Source organism: Prionailurus bengalensis, chromosome E4, assembly GCF_016509475.1.
Source record: "Prionailurus bengalensis isolate Pbe53 chromosome E4, Fcat_Pben_1.1_paternal_pri, whole genome shotgun sequence".
Lineage (NCBI taxonomy): Eukaryota > Metazoa > Chordata > Mammalia > Carnivora > Felidae > Prionailurus > Prionailurus bengalensis.
The window spans coordinates 23476744-23491725 of record NC_057360.1 but is presented as its reverse complement, the minus strand read 5'-3'; positions in this window follow the sequence as shown (position 1 = coordinate 23491725).

The following is a 14982-nucleotide window of genomic DNA, read 5'->3' as shown; positions in this document are numbered from 1 at the left end:
GTAGGTTTGGGTATTTTATCTTTGTTGTTCTCAGTCATTCCAAAAATACCGAATCTATTGTTCGGCAAAGGAATCTCATCTTCTTCCCAAAGCACATTTTTCAGTCTCATTCGGAATGTCAATTATTTGAATCATCATTTTGGGAAGAATGAGGTGTTTGGAAGTGAAATACTTTATATCAATTCCAATTTATAATTCTTGGGCCAAATCTTTGATTAGTTCTAATTGATCCCAAGGGCTTCGGGAGGGGAAATCATTGCTCCCTCAGGTTATTTGCAGCCTGCTTGACTTTGGTGGGGAATATTTCAGGGTGGGGTCTCTGAGCTGGGAACTGCTGCTGTTTTATATTCGTTGAGCACCGTGAGGAGATGCAGAGAAATCATGATCGCTGATGCCCAAGCCCTTCACAGTGGTGTGGGGCTCTGCTCCTCTCCTGGGCACGTCCATTTCTCCTCTGCCATCTTCAACAATCCTGCGCCAGAGCAGAACAGGTGCAAGACTGAGGGCACAAAGAAGGAAATGTACTCACGGTCAACTGCTAATTGGTAAAGCTTGAATTTAAACCCCAAGACTTCTGACCTCTCATCTCTAAGTTCTCCTTCAACACGATTATCCTCTGCCTCTTCTTTACCTCCAGCCACATTCATAGCCTCCTTGTCCAGGGACTAAAACCAAGCCCAATTCTTCCTCACCCCTAGCTCCCGAGGCCTGCTTGGTGGCACCATGACCTTGACTACCAGTCACCCTGGGCCTTTCAATTTTGCTTCCCACAGCATCTTGAGTTGGTGCTCTGACTTCTGGGCACCTGCTCTATTTGCAGAGAAAGCTTTTTCCTTAACTCAAGCCTGATCATCTGAATGTCTGACTCCCTGAGGGATCCTCTAACACAGCCAAGCCTTTGTTTGATTGTGGAGGCTGCCTCCTCTCATATGTATCTGCTCTCTGTCTGGGGCCCCCCACCCGCAGCCTCCCTCCCCTGCACACAATGGAAGACCTGTGTCTTTTACCACCGTGAGGATGTTACAGCGGATGCTAGGGCCGGCTGCCAACATTTGGTGGTGCGGAAGCCTTCCCAGCCTGGCTGGTGTGACTGACAAGGTTGGCAGTTGGGTTGATCCTTGGCCACAGGGGCGAGATCCAGCTAGATCACTGGCTCAGGAAAGAGGTGACCTGACTTTTCCCTGAACCCCCCATCCTGTCCAGCAGAATCCTGTTCCTCAGAGATTATGTGTCTCTTCAACTGCCTCGAGAGGCCAAGGCCTGACATAGCAACCAAAAACTTTCTAACTTGGGAAGAATCTTCAATCATCCTCTTCATCATTTTTCCAAAGAGTCTAATACAAACCAAAGCCATCCATCCATCCATCCATTTTTAATTTATTCTTTCATTCATAAAAATACTTATTGGACTCTTACTGTATTCCTGGCCAATTAATGAAGCTGAGCTGCCTTTTCAGAGTATTCATGTTAGCCGGGCCTCAAAGCCCATCGTAAATGCTTCCTTAAACCAGATGCCTCTCCTAGCATTTCTATTTTAATTCCATTCGGTAGGACACAGAGCCCTCGAGGGCTCACTGCTCACTGCTGTCTCTGCCATTCAGGCCTTCCCAGGCTGACCGGTACAGCGGCCTCCTCTGTTGGTGCTGTTTCAGACGGGAAGGTCAACACCAGAATCAGAGTTTCTCATTCTCCACTCCTCACTCAGACCGCGCCCCACCCCCACCCCCCACCAAATCCATCAGCCTTTCCAAGCCCATCCCTTCCCACAGGACATCTCTGCCCCCGCTCACCGCGTGCTTCACAAGCAACCCAGTCTTTCTGTGTCCTGCTACTCAGGCCTTCTAAGCAAGATAGCAAGATTAATCTTCCTACCAAAACACTGTGATGTTGCCTCACACAGACTCTGATGTGCATTCATTGTCCACTGCTCTGAGGATGTTTTTCAGTCATTCATCAAGTATTTGTTGAGCACCTACCATATTCCAGTGACTCTGAAAGATCCTGAGGCTATAACAGTGAACAAAATATAACTGCAGCCTAGAAGGAAAGACAAAAACAGGCAAGAAGTCAGTGCGATTGGCATTTCATCGGGAGTGTTTCGCAGGAGCACCGAGGCTGGCCCGGAGGGATTTGTCAGGAAAGGTTTCCTGAGGCGGGGCAGGTAACCTCAACAAAAACTCCCTTGCCAGCATTCAAGGTCTATTCTTGTCCTCCAATCTAAGAGTGTTTACTTTGACTTTGCCACTCCTGCACCAACTTAAATACCCTGTGTCACCCACCTTCCTCCTTCCTCCTCTATTGTGAATTGTGTGTGGAACTTAAATCCCCAACTAAATGATAAATGCCAGCAGGGCAGGACCGGCAGTCTTTGAGCCAAGTCCAGCCATGTGGTCCGTACTGCATTGGTCCACATGATGTATTTTTAAAAAGTTTAAATGAGGTACACTGGCGGTCACCGGCCGTGTTATAGCAGGACAATGGCTGTATATTTGCCCACCAAATGGGCACAGTGGAACTGAGGTGGGCCGCTTCCGAGCCCGGACCTTAATAATGCTTCACACACTCTCTTCCACGCCTTCTTCCCTCTTCTCCTTGCTGACACCCAGAGGGGGCTGTGGCCTTGCCTTGACCATGACCTGCAGAAGAAATCAACATCCTGGTTCCTTAAGACAATTGTATTGGCTCCCTTTGTTAGAGCAGACTAGCCTTACCCTACCTAATGCAACTGCCAACATGTCAGCTTGCCAGCTTCCAATAGGAAAAAAAAAAAAAAAAAAAAAACCTCTAACAACACCGTGCCTACACTCCTGCAGGCAGCAGTCAGCAGGAGCTAAGTCCCGGTTTGTGACTTAGGTGCCCCAAGGTGCTCCACGGGACCCTTGCGCTCTTGCTTCTCCAACCCTTCACTCTTTCCCATGAGCTGCCTAATGCTTGCGGACGGTTGTGTTCTCAGAAACATCTGAGCCTCAGAGTAGCATGTGACTCAGGGAGTCTGATACCTGACAGACCACCTGCTTGGTTCTTCTCTCAAGATGTTTTCTGTTGTAAAACCTAAACCAGTAACCTCAAGCCTGGTTTAGAACCTAGATCAAAACCAATGCCTCTTGCCAAAAACAAATATTCTACAATTCCCGTTTTATATTCCTGATATTAAACTAATATTAGCCACCTTACACATAATTGTAAAACTCCGTGTAATGCCCTAATGGCAATACAAAGGAGAAATAAAATGAAAATCGCTTATGTTAATTGCGTGTGTTTCAATACATAAAGGTTTGTTGTGATTACTTTAAGAGCCACACAAAGTATCAGATGCTCCCCGGGCAGGAACAGAAGCTCCCGTGAATCTGACAGTTGCGAATGCAGACTGGTACAGGTATGTGAGTGTGGTAACTCAGGTACCACAAGTGGCATTGCCATCAGGGATGTGATTTTTCTAAAAGGTGAACAGCTCTTGGTAAAGTACTCCCCCCCCCACCTCCAAATCCAGTCTGTCCTTGATTTCCACAACAGTTGCTTTCCTGGAAAAACTTTGTGTATTTGAAAATGTGCAACAAATGCTTTATGAGTAAAATAGAGTTCAGGTTTATGCTCAGATCATCCCAAACACATTCTCCACTCAAACACACACAACGGGCACCCAGGAGTCATGCAAGACAGAGGATCGTTCTTGGTTGGGGACACCACCCAGAGCCATTCAGCCTGTCTAGCATCTCTGCCCTTTCCCCCATTGAACACTGAGAACATCCCAACCCAACCATTAAGACAACCAAACGCACCCACACATTTGCTAAGGCTCCTTCCAGCAGATGCTTCTTCCCCATGAGAACCATTGCCTCAATCCAAGAAGACACACAGAGAGGTGAAGGCGATATTAAAGCCCCTCCTAAAGATGACTCAAGTTTTTCCTCTAGCTTGCTGAAAATAAGGCATCACCTCATCTCGATGTTCTGCAACTATCTAGACTTGTTAGACATTCGTTCAGGGAGGGAGTTGGCAGTGGTCAGAAAAGACTGTGGGGCCCTCCCGGTGGGGGGCACTCACTTTTCCCTCTGGTTCTAGGGGGAGAGGCCTTACCTCCCAGATTCTGTTTTTAAAAAGGACGTATAAATAAAGCCAGAGGCTGAACTGAAAGCCAATTCTCCCATCCCTGTCATCTCCTGCCTGATAATAGCCTCTTGGAACCAGTCGTATGGAGACATTGACTGACTGCTCCTGAGGGTGTGTTCACCTAAAATGGTGCTCGTGTCATTTTTCCATGTTGCTGTGATGCCAGGCAGCCAAGATGGACACTGTTTCTCAAAAGAACACGCCTGTAAATCAGGTTTCACCTGGGCTGGGGTGGGGCCCAAAACCCCAGTCAGCACCCCCACAAATTTAGGAAAACTGAAGGGCTTGAATGCTTGGTTCCTGTGGATCCTTCCAAAAAGACCAGCCTCTCAGCTTCCTCCCCTTGAAGAAACCTCCATTTTCCCTACAGGCCTCTGTGTTGTGTGAACTCTCACATGGCTCCCCAAACGGCCTTGTAGACAAGTGCTTCTATGCTTACAGATGTATGTAAGGAAGGGACAATGACAGAGCGACAGTGAATTAGAAATTCTTCCTGTCAAGACCCCAGGGCCAGGCTGCTCCTCCTTGGCCCTCATATCTTATCCCCCGCTTCCCTGTGCCAGCATCTCCCCTCCCTCATTTCATGCTCTCCCACCACCTAGTTTCCTCCTCAGTCTTAGGCCATTTTTAACTGTCTGACCGGGAAGGATCTGACCTGACAGGACAATTAAATATTAATACCATGATTGAAGAGTCTGTGTTCAAATCAATTAAAAATACGACTTGTGGAGCTGAGACATTTTCAATCTATTTCTTCTTCCTGTCAGGAAAGCTCTTGCTGTGTAGCCCAGACCCTCAGTGCCCTGGGGCAGGATTGATCCCAGAAGGTGCCCATATCTTCTGCCAGTCACTACCCTCCTTGGACAGGGGCTGGTGAAGGGGCTGATGTGGCCTTTCTCCTACCATGAGGGGCAGGGACCCCATGCACAGACCCCCTCCTCCATCAGAGTCCTCCCCGGGACGAGCTGCCTCCCTCTTTGGGCTCCCATCATGTGCTAGTTTGTATCTGATGTTTGTAATTACTTGTTGTGTTTGTGCTGCATTCTAGAATGTGAGGGAACACATTGAGGGCAGAAACCATCCTCCTCGTCTTTCCACACAGATCCCCACCCAGTTTCTGGAAACTGGTACACAAGTAATAAATGTACAAGGAATCAATAAGGCAATGAAATCTGCCACTTTGTTCTACTTCCTTGTTTCCAGTGAAAATCTGTTGAATGACAATGTTAATACCTTAATTCTTCTACGCCCTCTCAACTCTGCTTGAGGTGGCATCTGGGTGACAACATAAGCATACCCCCAGAAAGCCCAGGACAAATGAGAATTTATCTCTATAAAGAAGCAGCGTGAGCAGCTACTCCCAGACCCCTGAGATGAGATGATTACCCACCATCAGCCGGTACAGATTTTAGCTATGAGCTTTCTGGAAGCCCAGGCTGAAAGGGAGACATTGTAAGTTATTTTTGTGCCAAAAAGAACACAAACTGGTCAGCAGAGACAAACTTTTCCTGAAACTCTGCAACTCAAGGGGGATTTGTTATGTGAATCCTTACACAGAAATCCTCAAATGTCATTTTGCTCTTCCTCATAGAAGCCACACTCATCCCTGCCACAGGACTTGTGCCCCTGCCTGGAATGTTGGCAATGGAGCTTCTCAACACATGTCTCTCTGCTGAAGTGTCCCCTCAGAGCAGTCATCCCTGCCTCTTCTCCCCCGGGGCTCCCTTGGGCCCAGCACCACACTCTCTTTTTTATTTCTCTGCATTGCACTTACCCTCTGGAACCATCTTCTGTATTTGCTTGTTTACTTGCTCTCTGTCTGTCTCACAAGACTGTAAGATTCATGAGGGCAGGGATTTTGTCTGTTTTCTTCATTGCTGTACCCCAAGCCCCTGAAGTAGCACTTAGTACCTAGCCAGCACTGAATATGTATTGGCTGAATTATCATTCGAAGACATATCTCAGCCAGGGTTTTGGGCAAGCATAGAAGCATGGTTTTAAAAGGAGATTCTTATGGATGACGCATGAGATAACATGTTCCAGGCTCTTTGCTTTCTTATAACAATTTAATACAGGGATAAAACATGGAGGGTCTATATATGGATAACATTAACAACTTCTTGGGTCTATCATCTGCCTCAAACATCAGTGGGCCTAAATGGGCTTTAACAAATCTTCACTCAAGGTTGGTTCTTTTCACATACCACACACACACACACACACACACACACGTACATATATATATATATACATATATATACTTTTTTTTATAGAAAAGCTCCCACCCTGTTGCCCAGGCTGGAGTGCAGTGACTATTCACAGGCATGATCTCACTACTGATTAGCAAAGGAGTTTTGACCTGCTCTGTTGCCAGTGTGGGCTGGTCCGCCCCTCCTTAGGCAAGATGGTGGTCATTTGCTCCTAGAAGGTCACCATACTGATGCCAGTCTTAGTGTGGACACCCAATTGACACAGCACACTACAGCCCAGAGCTCCTGGGCTCAAGTGATCCTCCTGCCTCAACCTCCCAAGTAGTTGGGACTACAGGTGCCTACCACTCCCATTCCTAACTGGCCTCTCCAGCAAGTATTCTAGTACAGTCCTTGTTTGTCTAAAGTGAGGGCCTTCTGGGCTACCAGACAATAATGCAAATTCCTATTCACTGGCAAATATTTAAGAGCTGGACTCTCAGGGCGCCGGGGTGGCTCAGTTGTTAAACATCTGACTTCGGCTCGAGTCATGATCTCATGGTTCATGGGGTTGTGAGTTTGAGTCCCACATCAGGTGAGCTTGGGCCCCACTTTGGGTGAGCACGAGCCCACATCTGGTGAGCACACGCCCCGCTTTGGGTGAACCCCGTTTCTTTCTTTCCTTCTCTCTCTCTCCTACTGCTCTCTCTCTCTCTGACCCTCATTCACTTCACCTTCTCTCTCATAAATAAATATTTTTTTTTGAGAGTGGACTTAGAGTCTCATCTGCAGAAAAGTCAACCATCTTTAACAGAAACATGGGCTGCAGGAGTAGCTACAGGCAGATCCAGTATATCCAGTAGCAGACAACTGTGAATTATTGTCAAGGGCCCACATAAGACCTGGGGCAAGGTCCTCAAATTCTATATCATCTTCCTTCTCAGTTATCTGCTGTTATATAATACATTACCTCCCCCAAACTTAGCTTAAAATGACAAACATTATTAGCTCACAGTTTTTGTGCGTTGGGAATTTGGGAGCAGCTTAGATGGGTGGTTCTCGTTCAAGGTCTCTGATGGGCTTGCAGTGAAGACATTGTCTGGGAAGCCTCTGTTTTACCGCAGGGTCTCTCCATGGGGCCACTTGAGGGTCTGTGTGACATGCTAGCTGGCTTCTTCTAGAACAAGCGGTCCAAGAGAAGAACAAAAAGGCAGCCCTAATGTGCTCAATGACCTAATCTTGCTGTCACACACTTTTACTTCCACCATATTCTGTTTGTTGGATGAGGGTCACTAAGTTCAGGCCACACTCAAGTTAAGAGGAATTAAACTCCACCTCTTAAAGGTAGGAGAATCAAACCACCGTGCCATCTGATGTGGACAAAATAGCCTCAGCAGGAGAAATGTGTATGACGACCATTACCAACCAGAGGGGTTCTTGATTGTGTGAAAGGGGGCACAATGTACTGAAGAAATCATGGACAATAATTAGACCTTCCAGGACTTAAATCTCAAACCACCACTTACCAGCTGAATGTATTTGAATTTGAGGAAGACATTTTCCTTCTCAGAGCTTTAGTTTTCTTTTGTTTAAAATGGAGATAATGTTACCCAACGTGCTGACATGCTAAGAAAAATAGAGAAAATGCGTGTCAGTCTCTTTCTGGGCACACAGTCAATATTCATGAAATGACAGGTGTTATTAAATTATGCTGAGACACTTCTGTTATTCTTTGATTTTTGAAGAATTATGAATTGGTATACTGTATGGTATAAAAAATGGATAAACTGCTTAAAAAATAATTACTTAGGATATACCACCTATTTGGTACTAAATGCTTATCCAATACAGTGATTTTTGTTTGATACTCAGCTCATCCTTCTGGGATATTTATGTATACATGTGTATGTATGTGTGCTCTGTCTAATTCTCCAAAGACTCAAATGGCTTACAAAAATATCAATTACAAAATGACATTAAAAACAAAATTTTTAAAATGCAAACAGAAACTCAGTAATATGAAAAGTACAAATCAAAAGAAAGGGGAAAATGCTAAATTAAGGGAGGTTAAATAAGATTAAGCTGAGGCAAAAATTTGTCTCCAGGCCAAAATGAAGAAAGAACCATCATCAAGGTCACAAGAAGATACAAAACATTTTTCCTAGAACTTGATTCCGAAAGGAGTGTCTCATGAAGAAGTCATCATAGAGCACAAAGGGATATAGGACCATCCCTATGGGAGGTGTCCAGCGACTTTTATAAACCCATAACATCCCACAAACATTCAAAGGGCATGACCTCAAGACATCACTCGATAATGACAACTCTACAGGGGTCATAACTGCTTGGTACATCTGGAGAAATTAATGGAAGGTGGCCTACATGTCTTCTGGAAATACTTAGCTAGTGTTCAGTGTATTATTAAATGATAATAATCATAATGTGAGTTTTTTGAACACCTGCTAGGGACCAGGCAATAAACTGAGTGCTTTACTTATATGATCTCACTTAATCTTTATAAGACCATGTGAAACAGGTACTGTTTAGCCTCCTTTTGTTGATGGGGAAACTGACAGACACTGGCAAACACAGATAGTGAACAGGAGAGTCAGGATCTAAACCTGAGCAATCCAGAGCCTGACCTCCAACACACCTCACCATGGAGCCTGGAATACTAGGGACCAAGAGCAGGTATCAGTAAGGAAGCCTGGGAGGTCCAGGTGAGCCCTCCAATGGCGACTGTGGCCAGGAGGACTGTGGACAGTAGCTCATGCAGTTTGGTTTGAGGGGCCATAGGATAAAAACCAGCATTAACAAAGAAGAGACCCAAGAGTCAGAAGAAACTCCATCACTCTTTATAATTCTGTTGAAAACCATAGTGTTGCTCTAGTTCTGTTCGGTCTGGGACTCACCCAAAACACCACGCAGGAGTCTCACCAGCTAGGGGCTAAGGTTGTGGGTCTTAGGTAGATGCTGCCCAAGAAGAAATCCATCACCAAATAAGATTAGCCAAAGCATCAAGATCCATTAGTTTAACAAAGACCTTGGGACATTCTGTGGGCAAGAAGTCCATTCAACATCTTTTAATCTGCCATTTCCCAAACTTTGTTGGGACCTGTGTTAACACCCTGCAGGACTAAGCAAAGCCTGGCCCGCCAGGTCTCCAAGATCTCTTCCAGCTCAAGGATTCCAGAGTTTTAGGTCTTCTTTAAAAAACAGAATTGAAGGACAAAGACTTTGAAGTCAGAATACCTAAACTTGATTTCAAGCTCTGCCTCTTGTTACCTGGAATACCTGGGGAAAATCAGTCTCTCAGAGCTTCAGTCTTCTTCTCTGTAAAATGGGGGATAATGATGGTATCTGTATCATTACACTGCCATGAGAATCACATTAGGTCATGAATGCATGCTAAAGCAATTTATAAACTGCACACGGTATACTCATACTCATGTATGTAGCTCACGTTAGCTATTACTATTATAAATTAAAAATGAAACAAAACTAGAAATCAAACCTGATCAGTTTGTTATCACCTATTCACCTGCTGGGAACTGCAGCACCCAAGTGCCCCTCAGGTTGATACTTTCAATGTCATTTCAATTTAGTATGTGTGTCGGGAAGGGAAATAAAAAGAAACAAATGATGAGTTCTTCTACACAGCAACCTGCTGGTTGATGAACCCCTCTGGCTGGAGCTTTTCATTCAGAGCCAAAGGCTGGTGGTCCAATGGGAAACAGAACACAAGACAAAGGGAGACTCTTCGAAGAAATTCCTCAGAGAGAGCTGAATTCCACTACTGCAAATCCAGTACAGACAGTCTTAAGACACAACTCTTCAGCAGAAAAAAAATGGTCCTGGCCTATCCAGCTCTTTTCCTGAATAGAAAGAATGGTGCCTTTTCACACCTCATGATGGTACCTGGTGAGACAGAGTCCTCCTGGCCCAGACGACACTTCCTGTCTTCTGCACATAATAAATAATATGAATTTATGTCAGGAAAAAAATCACATCCCAAATTCTTCCACCCCGTTTGTTTATTATTCTCCTTGGTCCTTGCCCAAATCATGACTCTTGGCCAGTTCAAAATACCTTCTATTTGTGCAGTGCACAAATAGTTTTTTTTAAAGAATTGTACTTTTCATGACACAAAGAAGCTGAAGGTTTAATATTGAGTTTGCAGTGATGCAACTTTCTAATTGATTTTCTCTGTAAGAATATTTCAGATTCTGGCTGAATCATTGACTTAACGTCAAAGGACGTTCTTGGACAGGCTGGTTCTGAGATTCCTCAGAGGAAGTGTTATAATGGTTATGAAATGTCATAGCCCTCCTCCCAGGGCACAAGGCGGCCCTGTAGGTACACAGTGATTGGTAGCGTGAGTGGGAAATGATGGTTTTCTGCATTTTGTTCGATTTATGGTATAAGAGCAAAAGTCCGGGTTCTGCATGTCTAAAATGTCCTGGTTGATGAAATCTCAATTACAACTATTTTTTTCCCTTTCGGTTTAGTGGAAAATGAGCATTAGCACCAGGGAGAAAAATGTAACCTGTGAAAATAAAGGAAACCTCATTTAAAATGGATCCCAAAAGCCTTAAGGGGGAGCTCTCCCCCATGTGCCTACAGAACCATGCACAGAAGAAAGGTAAGAATTATTTCAACGAGGGAGGACATTTTTCACACAGGAATTTTATCTCTTGCTTTTTTCTAAGTTTATTTATATATTTTAGATAATCTGTACACCCAAGTGGGTCTCGAACTCAGGGCCCCAAGATCGATGCTCTTCCGACTGAACCAGCCAGGTGCCCCTCTCCTGATTTTAAGAAAAAGAAGGGGGGGTGCCTGTGTGGCTCAGTTGGTTGAGCATCTGACTTCGGCTCAGGTCATGATCTCACAGTTCGTGAGTTCGAGCCCCACGTCAGGCTCTGTGCTGACAGCTCAGAGCCTGGAGCCTGCTTTGGATTCTGTGTCTCCCTCTCTCTGCCTCTTCCCAGCTCATGCTCTGTCTCTCTCTGTCTCTCAAAGGTAAATAAACGTTAAAAGAAAGAAAGAAAAGGAAGGAAAATGCCCCCGGCAACAACAAGCACTAACCACCATTTACAGCTAATGGGAAATCACCACAACCTAACTCTTGTTTCTTTTGTTCAAAACAACCATCCCCAGTTTCCCCCTAAAACCTAATAAAAAGCTGACCTTCCCTTTATCTCTTTGGACTGGCCTGCGGGTCACCATAGCTTTCTCGTCCCAAATTGCAATTCCTCTGCTATTCCCAAATAAACTCATTTTTCATCCTGACTAAAATGGCTCTTTGCTCTGTTTAAACTTAACAAACCTCTCTTCATTTTGCTGAAACCCAGGAAGCCTTTATTATAGCAGCACCTGTCTGGGTAGACCTGGACAAACCCCTCCAAAAGTTTCCAACAGTAAACTGTTCTGAAATGAGCTCTCTGAAGAAACTGCAAAGGCAGTGTGTTTCATCATTTCTTCATTTCCCTTCATCGAAGTTCATAGCCTATTTTAAACTGTTTCACCTTAAAAATGACAAAGTGGCCTTTTAGGCATGATATAGCATCCGTTATTTTAATTTGTTTGTTAAAAAATAATTTGTCTCTTAAGTGGCATTAAATCTGAGAAAGAATGCTGCTGTGTTTACCGATTTATGTTTATTTTCCAATCTTTACAATCTTACAGCGTGATGATTATTTCCCCATTTTTCAAGGGAAGCACTTCATTATTAGTGTACCAGTAATATCACCTTGGTGTTGAACTTTAGGGCTGTCTGATTCTGAAGCCTCCTGTACGCCAGGCTGACTTTCTCACGGCCAACAGTATAGGAGTGCTGAATTCCAAAACAAAAAGGAACCTCAGAGACCATCTACTAAATAGCGCCATTTTATGGGAGGAACTGGAGCCCAGAGAAGTGAAGTAACTCCCACACATGGAGTTAATTAGGGGATGAGAGCCATCACTTTTCAGCATCTCCTGACTTGTCGTCTGGGTCTCACCATAAGACTCAGTGTGATTTTGTTGGGATCCCCTCACAAAGGAATACATGATAAAAACAGCATTGACCCTATTAAGATCTGTTTCTACACATAACACTTCTAAATGTGTGGGGTTTCCACGCCAAGCAATTCTCCAATTCTACCAATTCTAATTGGTATCCTACAGTTAAACTCCATTCTGACACTACCCAATTAGTGCAGACCCCACTGGTTAAGTTCCACAAGACTGCCCCAACTTCAGACACCAATCACAAGTGGTGGGTCCCGGGTCACCCATACTCCAGTCCAAGTTGGCTACAGATCGGGGGTTCCCATGACCTCTTCCTCCTCAGGCTTGATAATTTGCTATTAGTGGCTCACAGAACTCAGGGAAACACCTTGCTTAGTATTATCAGTTTATTATAAAGGATACTATAAAGGATACAAATAAACAACCAGATGAAGGAGTACATAGGACAGGGTCTGGAAGGGCCCTGAGTACAGGAGCTTCTTCTGTTTCCGTGGGATTTGGGGGTATACCGCACTCCTGGCACATGGATGCATTCACTAATCCAGAAACTTTCTGAACCACATCGTTTAGGATTTTTATAGAGGTTTCATTACTTAGGCATGATTAATTAAATCATTGGTAATTGGTTAATTAACTCAATTCTAGCCTCTCTCCCCTCCCCAGGGTTGGGTGGGGGGGAGGGTTGAAAGTTCCAAACCTGTAATCACTGCTTAGTTCCTCTGGCAACTAGCCCTGACCTGAAACCATGTAGGGGTGTACCTTAGGTCACCTCATTAGCACAAACTCAGGTAGGGTTGACAGAAGCTTATTATAAATAACGGAAGTTGTCCCTCTCACCCCTGCCACTCTGGAAACACCAAGACTTTTAGAAGCTCTTGTGCCAATAAACCTGGTCATAAACCAAATATACATTTCTTCTATCACGATATCACACACCTCATCTACAGGAAGTTGTGAATATGTGCAAAGAAATGTATGAAAGATGATCTCTAAAACATTAATGGTAGTGATTATCTCCAGATGGTGGGATTTCAGATCCTTTCAATCCTCTTCCTCATACTTCTTTGAGCCTATATATATATATATATATATTGCATATATACTTACATGTATATATTTCATGACCCGAATATGCAATAAAGGCAGACACTCAATAACCCTTTGTATGGTCTTTCTAACATTCTCATGTTTATATAACAATACACAAACACGTGTACATATATATAAGGGTGCCAATATTTGCTTTACAAAAACACTTTCCCCCATACTTTCTGTAAAGTTTGCTTTTATCACTTAAAAACATATTGTGAAAATCTCTCCAAGTCAATTGGCAAAGCTCAAAGTCATTCTATTTAAAGATTGCATAATATTACAAGGTTGGGAATATGCCATGATTTTACTCAATCCTTCCCCTTTCGATAGGTTCTCATTTTGTTTCACTTTGTTTTCCAATACAAACAAGGCTGCAGTGAGTATCCTTGTACTAGTGGCTTTATTTCTACAGGATAGACTCCCAAGAGTTTAATTGCTAAGTCAACAAGTAGATGAACTTAAAATGTTTAGAGATACTCTCAGAAGGTGCTCCAAGAATGATCATGACATTCTACATTTCCACTAGTAGAAAACTCTCTTCTGATGAATTCCAATGAATTCCCACCAGCAATATAGTCACGGTTTTAATGTTTGCCAGCCTGATGGGTAAGGAGTGCTATTGCTCTGTTATTCGAATTTGCATTCCCCCAACTCATAACAATAGTCAGTGCTTACATAATACTTTACTCTGCCCTGGGCTTACTATCTGCCATGCACTGTATGGAACATTCTACATAGAGTAGCTCTTAATCCTTATAACGACCCTGTGTGACAGGTATTCTGAGTATCCCCATTTATAAGATGATATAACTAACAGAGGCACAGGAAAGTTCAATAACTTGGTCAAGGCCACACCACAAGCTAGTCTGTCTCTAGAAAAGATTAACCACTCCAGTTGCTACACTAGGCTCCAGTGTTTCATGCATTTATGGATATTTGAAATTGCTTTTCCAAACACTGCGGATTTGTATCTCTTCCCCACTTTCCTGCTAAACTGGCTTTTACTCTTAATTTGAAGAGCTCTTTGATATCATAGGTATTAACTATAGATTCTGTATCTATAATCTTTCTTGCAAATACTTTCCTTTAAATGTATAATTTGTTTTTTGATTTTGTTTATGGTATTTTTTACCATGCAAAAGTTTAAAAAAATTGTGCCATCAAATGACAAAACAAAAACAATTTAGCAACGAGTTTGATGTGCTTTATTCAAGGGAAAACAATCCATGGATTAAGCAAGTACAGTGCCTCACAAGAAGTGGAGCGCTCTTCCTGAGGAATTTTGGGCAGGAGCAAGTTTTAGACAGCGCCAGAAAAGAAATTTGGAAACAGCATGCTTAGCTGGAAGCTAGGAGATGTTCTGCAAAGGCTAGCGGGTCCTATTTTCTAGGGTAAAGTAAGCCACATAAAGTTGGAGAATTGTGATTAGTGTGTTAGATTTCCTTGACGGGTGTCTCCCAGAAGTCCAGGCTGACTTAGATTTAAATCTGTGATGTGGGCTGGGCCACTGGGGACCTCTCCATTTTGTGGATCCCAATATATGAATTTATCTTATCAGTGTCAATCGTTCATATATAGG